The following is an 11,928-nucleotide window of genomic DNA, read 5'->3' as shown; positions in this document are numbered from 1 at the left end:
GGACAGCTGGGTATTCTTCTTGGTAAGAGTCTACGTTTCAAATGATCCTTAAATCAGTTAACATAACTACTTTAAGTCTCGGGGGCTACTAGTATATATAACCATTAAAATTCCCTTACCCGTATATCTTTTACATACTGCTCCGTGGCTCTGGTAAAACCGTCTTGAGCAGCACAGAGGTGCGCTCCCCTGCGTTAAAGGCGTCCAATGCCTCAGGGGAGAAGCACACTTCACGAAATACTGTCCGGCGGCGCCTGTGGTTCATGGCGCTCTCCACCTCAGACTTGGTGGCGGACAGTCGGCCGGCATCCTCCGTCGGAGGAGTATCCGGCCCGCGCCTTGCGCTTGCCTCCCCCTCCTGACCAGGCGCTGGAGCCTGGCCGGTATAGGCTGGATTGGCAACCTCTATGCCCGCAGTCCGGCGGGCGCTTTTTCTCCTATAAAGGATCTTGAGCACTCAGACGCTTCCTAGGAACGTTGCTCTGGATATTCAGAATACGAGCTATACCTTTGCGGCGATGTCTCAGTCCGTACCGCGCTCCTTTTCCGCCTGCTGGTCCGGACTGACCTTTGTTGGTCAGCCGCCGCGGGCTCGGCTTCCCGCCTTGAAGGTGCTTCCTGTAAAACACCATCGTTCACGAAGGTCAGAAATGGGCAAGGAAGAGATAATGGTGTTCGAACCTCGGTCACAATCACCTGGGAAGCCGGATATAATCCGGGGTAGTCCGCCGTAATGGCGACCAAAGCATTGTCCATGCTAAGCTGGTAAAACACCCCGTCGATCAGCTCCACCTTGATGACCGGATCCTCTTTGGAGGCCGGATCCCGGGATCTTTCTGGATCCTCGGGTTGCGGAGCGGGACTTACCATGTCCTCCACAGTCCGGCGTAGATCCTACGCCAAAGACATAATGTAAGAAGCCTAAACTTCGAAAGCATGGGTTGAACCCCTAAAAGTGTTCGCTTACCCAGCCTCTGGGGTTGTTCATGGAAAACCCATTCAAGGGGTTCGTTCGAAGGAAGTCCTCCTTCTCCCCCTTGTACAGGCCGGACGGGATCTCCACCAGATCCTTGGTCGAATCCGGCCCTTCGCGACCATGACGGGTGGCATCGTCTTCCCCGTTGAAATCCCACATGGGGTGGCCTCTATATTGCAATGGTTGTACCCCCCGCATGATGCATGTTGTCATGACCCCAATCATGGTCAACCCGGAATGGGCCAGTAATCTTATTCGGCCCATCAGGTAATGTACGCTCTTGTCTTCCTCCAATCGGGGGCTCCGCAGGCGCCAGTTGAGGCGTTTCTTCAGAGGAGCAGCACTAAACTCCGGGAGGCCAATCCGGACTGGGTCCGGCAGCAGAGCGTCTTCTATATAAAACCACTCCGAAGGCCAGTCTTCGAACGCCTTCTTAGGGGTACCGGATGGGTATCCGGTCCCGGCGATGCGCCATATTTCGGCACCGCCCACTTGATATATAGATCCCTCGTGAGAACGGGGCACGAGGCAGAACAGCCTCTTCCACAGTGGAAAATGGGGCTCAATGCCCAGGAATAGCTCGCAAAGAGCTACGTAGCCCGCGATATGCAGCACAGAGGCGGGCGTAAGGTGATGGAGCTGGAGTCCGTAGAACTCTAGGAGCCCGCGGAGGAACGGATGAATTGGAAATCCGAGTCCCCTTATCAGATAGGGGACAAAGCATACCCGCTCCCCTTTGTTGGGACTAGGGGTAGCCTCCGCTTGCTTCCCACCTTGGTAGGTGGCCAGCCCGGCTCGAACCGGGACCATGAAGGCCGGAGGGAGATATCCCCCCGCTTGGAGCTTTACTAGATCGTCGTGTGTAAAAGAGCACCTCCTCCAATCTCCAGGCTGTGGGCTGGGAGCGCGAGAAGAGGAGCCGTGTCGACGGTCCATGATGGAATGGATTTTTAGGTCAAAAGCGCTCTGATGAGTATTCGCGGAAGGAAGATGGTGTGGTTTGGATCTGGATTTTTGCCTCTTTTGTAGGCGTATGACTCGCACGACTAGGGCGTGAAACATAAAAAGACACCCTGGCTTTTCGCATTCGTGCGACGCGTGGAGGAGAGCCATTATTTGGCGTAGAAGCCAAGAAGCACAGTATTTATAATGAAGCCGGACACTGTTCGGCAGGTACATGGAACTTGAAGGGAGAACCCGCCTTGCAACGCCGAAGTCTATATACGCGCTGGACTTATCGTCATTGAAGCCTGGTTCGGGGGCTACTGAGGGAGTCCTGGACTAGGGGGTGTCCGGACAGCCGGACTATCATCGTCCGCCGGACTCCAAGACTACGAAGATACAAGATTGAAGACTCCGTCCCGTGTCCGGATGGGACTTTCCTTGGCGTGGAAGGCAAGCTTGGCAATACGGATATGTAGATCTCCTACCATTGTAACCGACTCTGTGTAACCCTAGCCTCCTCCGGTGTCTATATAAACCGGAGGGCTTTAGTCCGTAGGACACAACATACATTACAACAATCATACCATAGGCTAGCTTTAGGGTTTAGCCTCCTTGATCTCGTGGTAGATCCACTCTTGTACTACCCATATCATCAATATTAATCAAGCAGGACGTAGGGTTTTACCTCCATCAAGAGGGCCCGAACCTGGGTAAAACATCGTGTCCCTTGTCTCCTGTTACCATCCGCCTAGACGCATAGTTCGGGACCCCCTACCCGAGATCCGCCGGTTTTGACACCGACAATAGCCTATATCCATTGTTATTCTCTATGTGTTCCATTGCCAGCATATTCCATGTGCTGACCCGTTTTCGGGCTGCAACGTTTCATGTTGCAGACTTTTCAGACGACGAGTAAGGTGCATTTAGGTCGTGGTTCTATACTCAGTGATGCCGTTGGAGTTGATGGACTCGCTTATCTTCCAAGCCTTCCGTTGTTATCGTTTTAGATGGCCTTAAGCCATATTTATTTCAATAAGTTCTCTTTTGAGACATTCGATGTAATAAGTGTGTGATTGCTACTCTGTTATAAATCCTCCAAGTACTGTGTGGTGTCAGCATTACTGATCCGGGGATGACACTGAGCATAGAGATCAGACTGTTTGAGGTCTGGTCGCTACAAACATTGGCGGAATAGTCCGGGGGAAGGGTCCTTCCCTTCTTGGACCCTTCGGCCTCCCTCGCTGGGGAGGCCTTCCTCTTCTTCTCTCCCCCCGCTGGGGGAGAGGCTTCTTTCTTCTCCTCCTCATCCTCAGGGGTGGAGTCCGCCTCGGAGTCATCGGACGATGAGTCCGATACCACCTGACGCCGGGAACTCCTTCGGGTTCCCGTGGCCTTCTTCTTGGCCTTCTTCTCCGGCACCACGTAAAGTGCCAGGACCAGCAGCCCCGTCAAACGGGTATCCGCTGGGTCTTCTGGAAGGGGAGCCGGACAGTTAACCTGTCCGGACGTCTTCTGCCAGTCCTGTTAAAGGCATTGGGAGTTTAGATCCCACATAGAGTCAAACTATGAAAGAAATGAGTGTCCCATAAAGGATGACATAGCTTACCTCGCCGGCCGGGCACTGCGTGCTGAACCCGCGATCTTCGGTTGTGGATGCGGGGGCTTCTCCGCCCTTGAACAGCACCCTCCAGGCGGCTTCGTACGTCATGTCGAAGATCCCGCTCAAGTTCCGGTGTTGTGCCGGATCAAACTCCCACAAATTGAAGGCCCGTTGCTGGCAAGGGAGAATCCGGCGGACGAGCATGATCTGGATCACATTGACAAGCTTAAGCTTCTTGTTCACCAGGGTCTGGAGACAGGACTGGAGTCCGGTCAGCTCCTCCGAACTACCCCATAGCAAGCCCTTCTCTTTCCAGGAGGTGAGCTGCATGGGGATACCAGATCTGAATTCGGGGGCCGCTGCCCATTTAGGATCACGCGGCTCGGTGATGTAGAACCACCCCGATTGCCACCCTTTGATGGATTCCATGAAGGCACCCTCAAGCCAAGTGACGTTGGGCATTTTTCCCACCATGGCGCCTCCACACTCCGCTTGGCTGCCCTTCACCACCTTCGGCTTGACATTGAAGGTCTTTAGCCACAAGCCGAAGTGGGGCTGGATGCAGAGGAAGGCCTCGCACACGATGATAAATGCCGAGATGTTGAGGATGAAGTTTGGCGCCAGATCGTGGAAGTCCAGGCCGTAGTAGTACATGAGCCCCCGGATGAAGGGGTGAAGTGGGAAGCCCAGTCCGCGGAGGAAGTGGGGAAGAAATACGACCCTATCATGGGGCCTGGGGGTGGGGATGAGCTGCGCCTCGTCGGGAAGCCGGTGCGCGATGTCGCTGGACAGGTATCCGACACCGCGCAGCTTCTCGATGTGCCCCTCCGTAACGGAGGAGGCCATCCACTTGCCTCCCGCTTCGGACATGGTTGGAGGAGGTTGAGGTGAGATGTGCGGACTTGGGCGCTGGAGCTCGAGTGCGCGGAGATGGATAAGCAAAGGAGGAAGAAGGCGTAGGTAAAAGAGGTGGATCCTTATCACCTTATATATGGGCGGACGAAGACTATGCGTCCCCACCGGCCTGGTAAAACTCGCTTATCTCCCAAGCGCCACAATCAATGGCGCGGTTGGGTTACCCACGTCCGTATTGATGGGAATCCCAGAATAAGGGGAACACGATCTCTGCTTCGACAACACGTGCCAAGGAAACCGCTTCGCTAAACGCGCTGAGGTGGTATAATAAAAACGATTCAAGTAAAGGCTTGGTAGCGGTGTGACCTCACGCCACAAAATACGTCAGCAGATTGAACTTGTGTAAATATTATTCTCTCTACGGTGGTATGTGGAATTTATTTTACAGAGCCGGACACTATCCTGGTGTTCACAATCTTCTATGAATTATTCGGAGGAGGAACCCGCCTTGCAATGCCGAAGACAATATGCGCGCCGGACTCGTCGTCATTGAAACCTGGTTCAGGGGCTACTGAGGGAGTCCTGGACTAGGGGGTGTCCGGATAGCCGGACTATCATCATCGGCCGGACTCCAAGACTATGAAGATACAAGATTGAAGACTTCGTCCCGTGTCCGGATGGGACTTTCCTTGGCGTGGAAGGCAAGCTGGGCAATACGGATATGTAGATCTCCTACCATTGTAACCGACTCTGTGTAACCCTAGCCCTCTCCGGTGTCTATATAAACCGGAGGGTTTTAGTCCGTAGGACAACAATCACAACAACAATCATACCATAGGCTAGCTTCTAGGGTTTAGCCTCCTTGATCTCGTGGTAGATCCACTCTTGTACTACCCATATCATCAATATTAATCAAGCAGGAGTAGGGTTTACCTCCATCGAGAGGGCCCGAACCTGGGTAAAAACATCGTGCCCCTTGTCTCCTGTTACCATCCGCCTAGACGCACAGTTCGGGACCCCCTACCCGAGATCCGCCGGTTTTGACACCGACAGCGATGAATCCTTCTCTATGATTTTTTTCTCCCTGAACTTGAATATATGGAGTTGGAGTTGAGGTCGGTGGAGCTCCAAGGGGCCCATGAGGCAGGGGGCGCACCCAGGGGGTTGGCGCGCCCCCACCCTCATGGACAGGCTGTGGGCCCCTGGACTTGATTCTTTTGCTAGTTTTTTTTATTAATTCCAAAAAGTTGCTCCGTGGATTTTCAGGTCATTCCGAGAACTTTTACTTCTGCACAAAAATAACACCATGGCAGTTATGCTGAAAACAGTGTCAGTCCTGGTTAGTTGCATTCAAATCATGCAAGTTAGAGTCCAAAGCAAGGGCAAAAGTGTTTGGAAAAGTAGATATGATGGAGACGTATCAAAGTCCTACCAAGCGTCTTCATCTATCTCTATAGATCTTGATGCCCAATATATAAGCAGCTTCACCAAGGTCTTTCATTGAAAAACTCTTATTCAAGTATCCTTTTATGTTATTGAGAAATTCTACATCATTTCCAATCAACAATATGTCATCCACATATAATATTAGAAATGCTACAGAGCTCCCACTCACTTTCTTGTAAATACAGGCTTCTCTAAAAGTCTGTATAAAACCATATGCTTTGATCACCTCATCAAAGCGTATATTCCAACTCTAAGATGCTTGCACCAGTATATAAATGGATCACTGGAGCTTGCACACGTTGTTAGCACCTTTAGGATCGACAAAACCTTCTGGTTGTATCATATACAACTCTTCTTTAAGAAATCCATTAAGGAATGCAGTTTTGACATCCATTCGCCAGATTTCATAATCATAAAATGCGGCAATTGCTAACATGATTCGGACAGACTTAAGCATCGCTACGGGTGAGAAAGTCTCATCGTAGTCAATTCCTTGAACTTGTCAAAAACCTTTTGCAACAAGTCGAGCTTTATAGACAGTAACATTACCATCATCATTAGTCTTCTTCTTGAAGATCCATTTATTCTCTATGGGCCACCGTTCATGGGGCAAATCCACCCAAGTCCACACTTTGTTCTCATACATGGATCATATCTCAGATTTCATGGCCTCAAGCCATTTATCGAAATCTGGGCTCCTCATAGCTTCTTCACAGATCGTAGGTTCATCATGGTCAGTAAAATTTCTTTGGCTTATTTTATTATAAACCTGAACTCATGTGCCAAAAAGATAGTAGCTGCACGCTTAACAGAAGAATGCTCAATATTGGAAACTTCTAGGAAAATCCTTTGTATGCAAGGATGCATATGCATAAACTGTCTTTCAAGTTCAACTATAAGCAAGGATATGGCATCCGCAAGACTACTAGTTCTATGAAGAATAGATCCACCCATAGCGGGCAAAGCATCGGCACAAGTAAAGAAATCTTGAATAACCCCTTTTCCAATAATATTACCACTACCGATTCGAAACGTTTTTGTATGTAAGATTGTGGTGTTCTTCAACAGGATCATCAAAGTTTCCCATGTTATTACTGTTGTCCTTATCACTGATAACCTCCCCAGTTTCAGACATAGTGGCAACAAATACAGGAAGCAAGCGAAAAAGAGGCGAACGGGAAAGAGAGGGCGAATAAAACGGCAAGGGTGAAGTGGGGGAGAGGAAAATGAGAGGCAAATGGCAGATAATGTAATGCGAGGGATAGAGTTTGTGATGGGTACTTGGTATGTCTTGACTTGAGCGTAGACCTCCCCGGTAACGGTGCCAAAAATCCTTCTTGCTACCTCTTGAGCACTGCGTTGGTTTTCCCTTGAAGAGGAAGGGTGATGCAGCAAAGTAGCATAAGTATTTCCCTCAGTTTTGAGAACCAAGGTATCAATCCAGTAGGAGGCTACAAGCAAGTCCCTCGTACCTACACAAACAAATAAGAACCTCGCAACCAACGTGATAAAGGGTTTGTCAATCCCTTCACGGCCACTTGCAAAAGTGAGATCTGATAGAGATAATAATAAGATAAATATTTTTGGTATTTTTATGATATAGATTGAAAAGTAAAGATTGCAAAATAAAGTAGATCGGAAACTCATATGATGGAAAATAGACCCGGGGCCATAGGTTTCACTAGTGGCTTCTCTCAAGATAGCATAAGTATTACGGTGGGTGAACAAATTACTGTCGAGCAATTGATAGAAAAGTGCATAGTTATGAGAATATCTAGGCAAGATCATGTATATAGGCATCACGTCCGCGACAAGTAGATCGAAATGATTATGCATCTACTGCTATTACTCCACACATCGACCACTATCTAGCATGCATCTAGAGTATTAAGTTCATAAGAATAGAGTAACGCATTAGGCAAGATGACATGATGTAGAGGGATAAACTCAAGAAATATGATATAAACCCCATATTTTTATCCTCGATGGCAACAATACAATACGTGCCCTGCTGCCCCTGCTGTCACTGGGAAAGGACACTGCAAGATTGAACCCAAAGCTAAGCACTTCCCATTGCAAAAAAGATCAGTCTAGTGGGCCAAACCAAACTGATAATTCAAAGAGACTTGCAAAGATAACCAATCATACATAAAAGAATTCAGAGGAGATTCAAATATTTCTCATAGATAAACTTGATCATAAACCCACAATTCATCAGATCTCGACAAACACACCGCAAAAAGAGTTACATCGAATAGATCTCCAAGAAGATCAAGGAGAACTTTGTATTGAGATTCAAAGAGAGAGAAGAAGTCATCTAGCTAATAACTATGGACCTGAAGGTCTATGGTAAACTACTCACACTTCATCGAAGAGGCTATGGTGTTGATGTAGAAGCCCTTCGTGATCGATTCCCCCTCCGGCGGAGCACCAGAAAAGGCCCCAAGATGGGATCTCATGGGTATAGAAGGTTGAGGCAGTGGAAATAGGGTTTCGTGGTGCTCCTAGATGTTTTCAGGGTATGCAAGTATATATAGGCAAAGGAAGTCGGTCAGGGGAGCCACGAGGGGCCCACGAGGGTGGGGGCGCGCCCACCCCCCTGGGGCGTGCCCTACTGCCTCGTGGCTTCCTCATTTGCTTCTTGACCTCCACTCCAAGTCTCCTGGATTGCGTTTGTTCCAAAAATAACTCTCCCGAAGGTTTCATTCTGTTTGGACTTCGTTTGATATTCCTTTTCTGCGAAACACTGAAATAGGCAAAAAAAACTAGCAATTTGGGCTAGGCCTCCAGTTAATAGGTTAGTCCCAAAAATAATATAAAAGTGTATAGTAAAGCCCATAAACATCCAAAATAGGTAATATAATAGCATGGAACAATCAAAAAATTTAGATACGTTGGAGACGTATCAAGCATCCCCAAGCTTAATTCCTACTCGTCCTCGAGTAGGTAAATGGTAAAAACAGAATTTTTTATGTGGAATGCTACCTAGCATATTTCTCAATGTAATTTTCGTTATTGTGGCATGAATGTTCAGATTCAAATGATTCAAGATAAAAGATCATATTGACATAAAAATAGTAATACTTCAAGCATACTAATAAGTAATCATGTCTTATCAAAATAACATAGCCAAAGAAAGCTTATCCCTACAAAATCATATAGTTAGGCCATGCTTCATTTTCGTCACACAAAATACTCCCATCAAGCACAACCCCGGTTTCAGCCAAGCAATTGGTTCATACTTTTTAACGCGCTTCAGCTTTTTCAACTCTCACGCAATACATGAGCGTAAGCCATGGATATAGCACTATGGGTGGAATAGAATATGATGATGCAGGTTGTGTGGAGAAGACAAAAAAAGGAGAAAGTCTCATATCGACGAGGCTAATCAACGGGCTATGGAGATGCCCATCAATTAATGACAACATAAGGAGTAGGGATTGCCATGCAACGGATGCACTAGAGCTATAAATGTATGAAAGCTCAACAAAAGAAACTAAGTGGGTGTGCATCCAACTTGCTTGCTCACGAAGACCTAGGGAATTATGAGGAAGCCCATCATTGGAATATACAAGCCAAGTTCTATAATGAAAAATTCCCACCAGTATGTGAAAGTGAAAACATAGGAGACTCTCTATCATGAAGATCATGGTGCTACTTTGAAGCACAAGTGTGGAAAAGGATAGTAACATTGTCCCTTCTCTCGTTTTCTCTCATTTTTTTATTTTGGTGGGCTTCTTTGGCCTCTTTTTTTATTTGGGCTTCTTTGGCCTCTTTTATTTTCCATAAAGTCCGAAGTCTCATCCCGACTTGTGGGGGAATCATAGTCTCCATCATCCTTTCCTCACTTAGGACATCTCTAACACTACTGGAATTAGCTTATTTGTAGTCCGCCATCTCTTTGTCGTCCGCTGGAGGACGGCAAAGAAGGTCTTTGCCGCCAGCCACACGAAACGGATGGCAAAGAAGTGGCTGATGGCAAACAAGGTGTTTGTTGGGGAACGTTGCATAAAATAAAAAATTTCCTACATTCACCAAGATCAATCTATGAGTTCATCCAGCAACGAGAGAGGGGAGTGCATCTACATACCCTTGTAGATCGCAAGCGGAAGTGTTCAAGAGAACGAGGTTGAGGGAGTCGTTCATGTCGTGATCCAAATCACCAGAGATCCTAGCGCCGAACGGACGGCACCTCCGTGTTCAACACACGTACGGTCAGTGTGAAGTCTCCTCCTTCTTGATCTAGCAAGGGGGATGGAGAGGTTGATGAAGATCCAGCAGCACGACGGCATGGTGGTGGATGCAGCAGGGATCCGGCAGGGCTTCGCCAAGCGTCTGCGGGAGGAGGAGGTGTAGCAAGGGGGAAGGGAGGCGCCAAGATGCAGGGTGTGGCTGCCCTCCCTCCCCCCCTCTTTATATAGGGTCCCCAGGGGGGCGCCAGCCCTAGGAGATGGGATCTCCTGGGGGGCGGCGGCCAAGGGGGGAACTTGCCCCCCAAGGCAAGTGGAGGCGCCCCCTCCCCTAGGGTTCCCAACCCTAGGCGCAGGGGGGGCCCAAGGGGGGGCGCACCAGCCCACCAGGGGCTGGTTCCCTCCCCACTTCAGCCCACGGGGACCTCCGGGATAGGTGGCCCCACCCGGTGGACCCCCGGGACCCTTCCGGTGGTCCTGGTACAATACCGGTGACCCCCGAAATTCTCCCGATGTCCGAAATAGCACTTCCTATATATAATTCTTCACCTCCGGACCATTCTGGAACTCCTCGTGACGTCCGGGATCTCATCCGGGACTCCTAACAACTTTCGGTTTGCTGCATACTAATATCTCTACAACTCTAGCGTCACCGAACCTTAAGTGTGTAGACCCTACGGGTTCGGGAGATATGCAGACATGACCGAGACGCCTCTCCGGTCAATAACCAACAGAGGGATCTGGATACCCATGTTGGCTCCCACATACTCCTCGATGATCTCATCGGATGAACCACGATGTCGAGGATTCAATGAACCCCGTATTCAATTCCCTTTGTCAATCGGTACGTTATTTTCCCGAGACTCGATCGTCGGTATCCCAATACCTCGTTTAGTCTCGTTACCGGCAAGTCACTTTACTCGTACCGTAATGCATGATCCCGTGACCAGACACTTGGTCACATTGAGCTCATTTTGATGATGCATTACCGAGTGGGCCCAGAGATACCTCCGTCATACGGAGTGAGAAATCCCAGTCTCGATTCGTGCCAACCCAACAGACACTTTCGGAGATACCCGTAGTGCACCTTTACAGCCACCCAGTTACGTTGTGACATTTGGTACACCCAAACCACTCCTATGGTATCCGGGAGTTGCACAATCTCATGGTCTAAGGAAATGATACTTGACATTTGGAAAAGCTCTAGCTAAACGAACTACACGATCTTTGAGCTATGCTTAGGATTGGGTCTTGTCCATCACATCATTCTCCTAATGATGTGATCCCGTTATCAATGACATACAATGCCCATAGTCAGGAAACCATGACTATCTGTTGATCAACGAGCTAGTCTACTAGAGGCTCACTAGGGACTTGTCGTGGTCTATGTATTCACACGTGTATTACGATTTCCGGATAACACAGTTATAGCATGAATAATAGACAATTATCATGAACACAGAAATATAATAATAACCATTTACTATTGCCTCTAGGGCATATTTCCAACAGTGTTTGCCATCAGCCAACTCTTTGCCATCCGCTGGCTAACGGCAAAGAAACTATGTCGTCCGCTAGTGGACGGCAAAGAGGTTGGTGGGTCCGGTTATTGTATAACCAACCCAAGCCCACCAGCCCCACCACTTTGCCGTCCGCAAGCAGACGGCAAAGAATGTTTGCCGACCGTTGGCGGACGGCAAAGAGGCGGGTACGTTAACGGCCGTCCCGCCCCCGTCCTCTCTTTTTCTTCTCTCCACTCTCTCTCTCACTCTCGTTCCCTCCCCACCCACAACCGCGCCGCTGCCGCCGACCCCGTCTGCCGTAGCCGGCCGCTTCACAGCCACGCACCCCTCCCCTGCAGTGCTCTGGCCTCCACCACACCCCCGCCGCCCCTTCTACGTCACCCCGCCCACACC

Source organism: Triticum aestivum, chromosome 2B (genome assembly GCF_018294505.1).
Source record: "Triticum aestivum cultivar Chinese Spring chromosome 2B, IWGSC CS RefSeq v2.1, whole genome shotgun sequence".
Lineage (NCBI taxonomy): Eukaryota > Viridiplantae > Streptophyta > Magnoliopsida > Poales > Poaceae > Triticum > Triticum aestivum.
The sequence above is the reverse complement of the archived record's forward strand: the minus strand, read 5'-3'. Positions refer to the sequence as shown.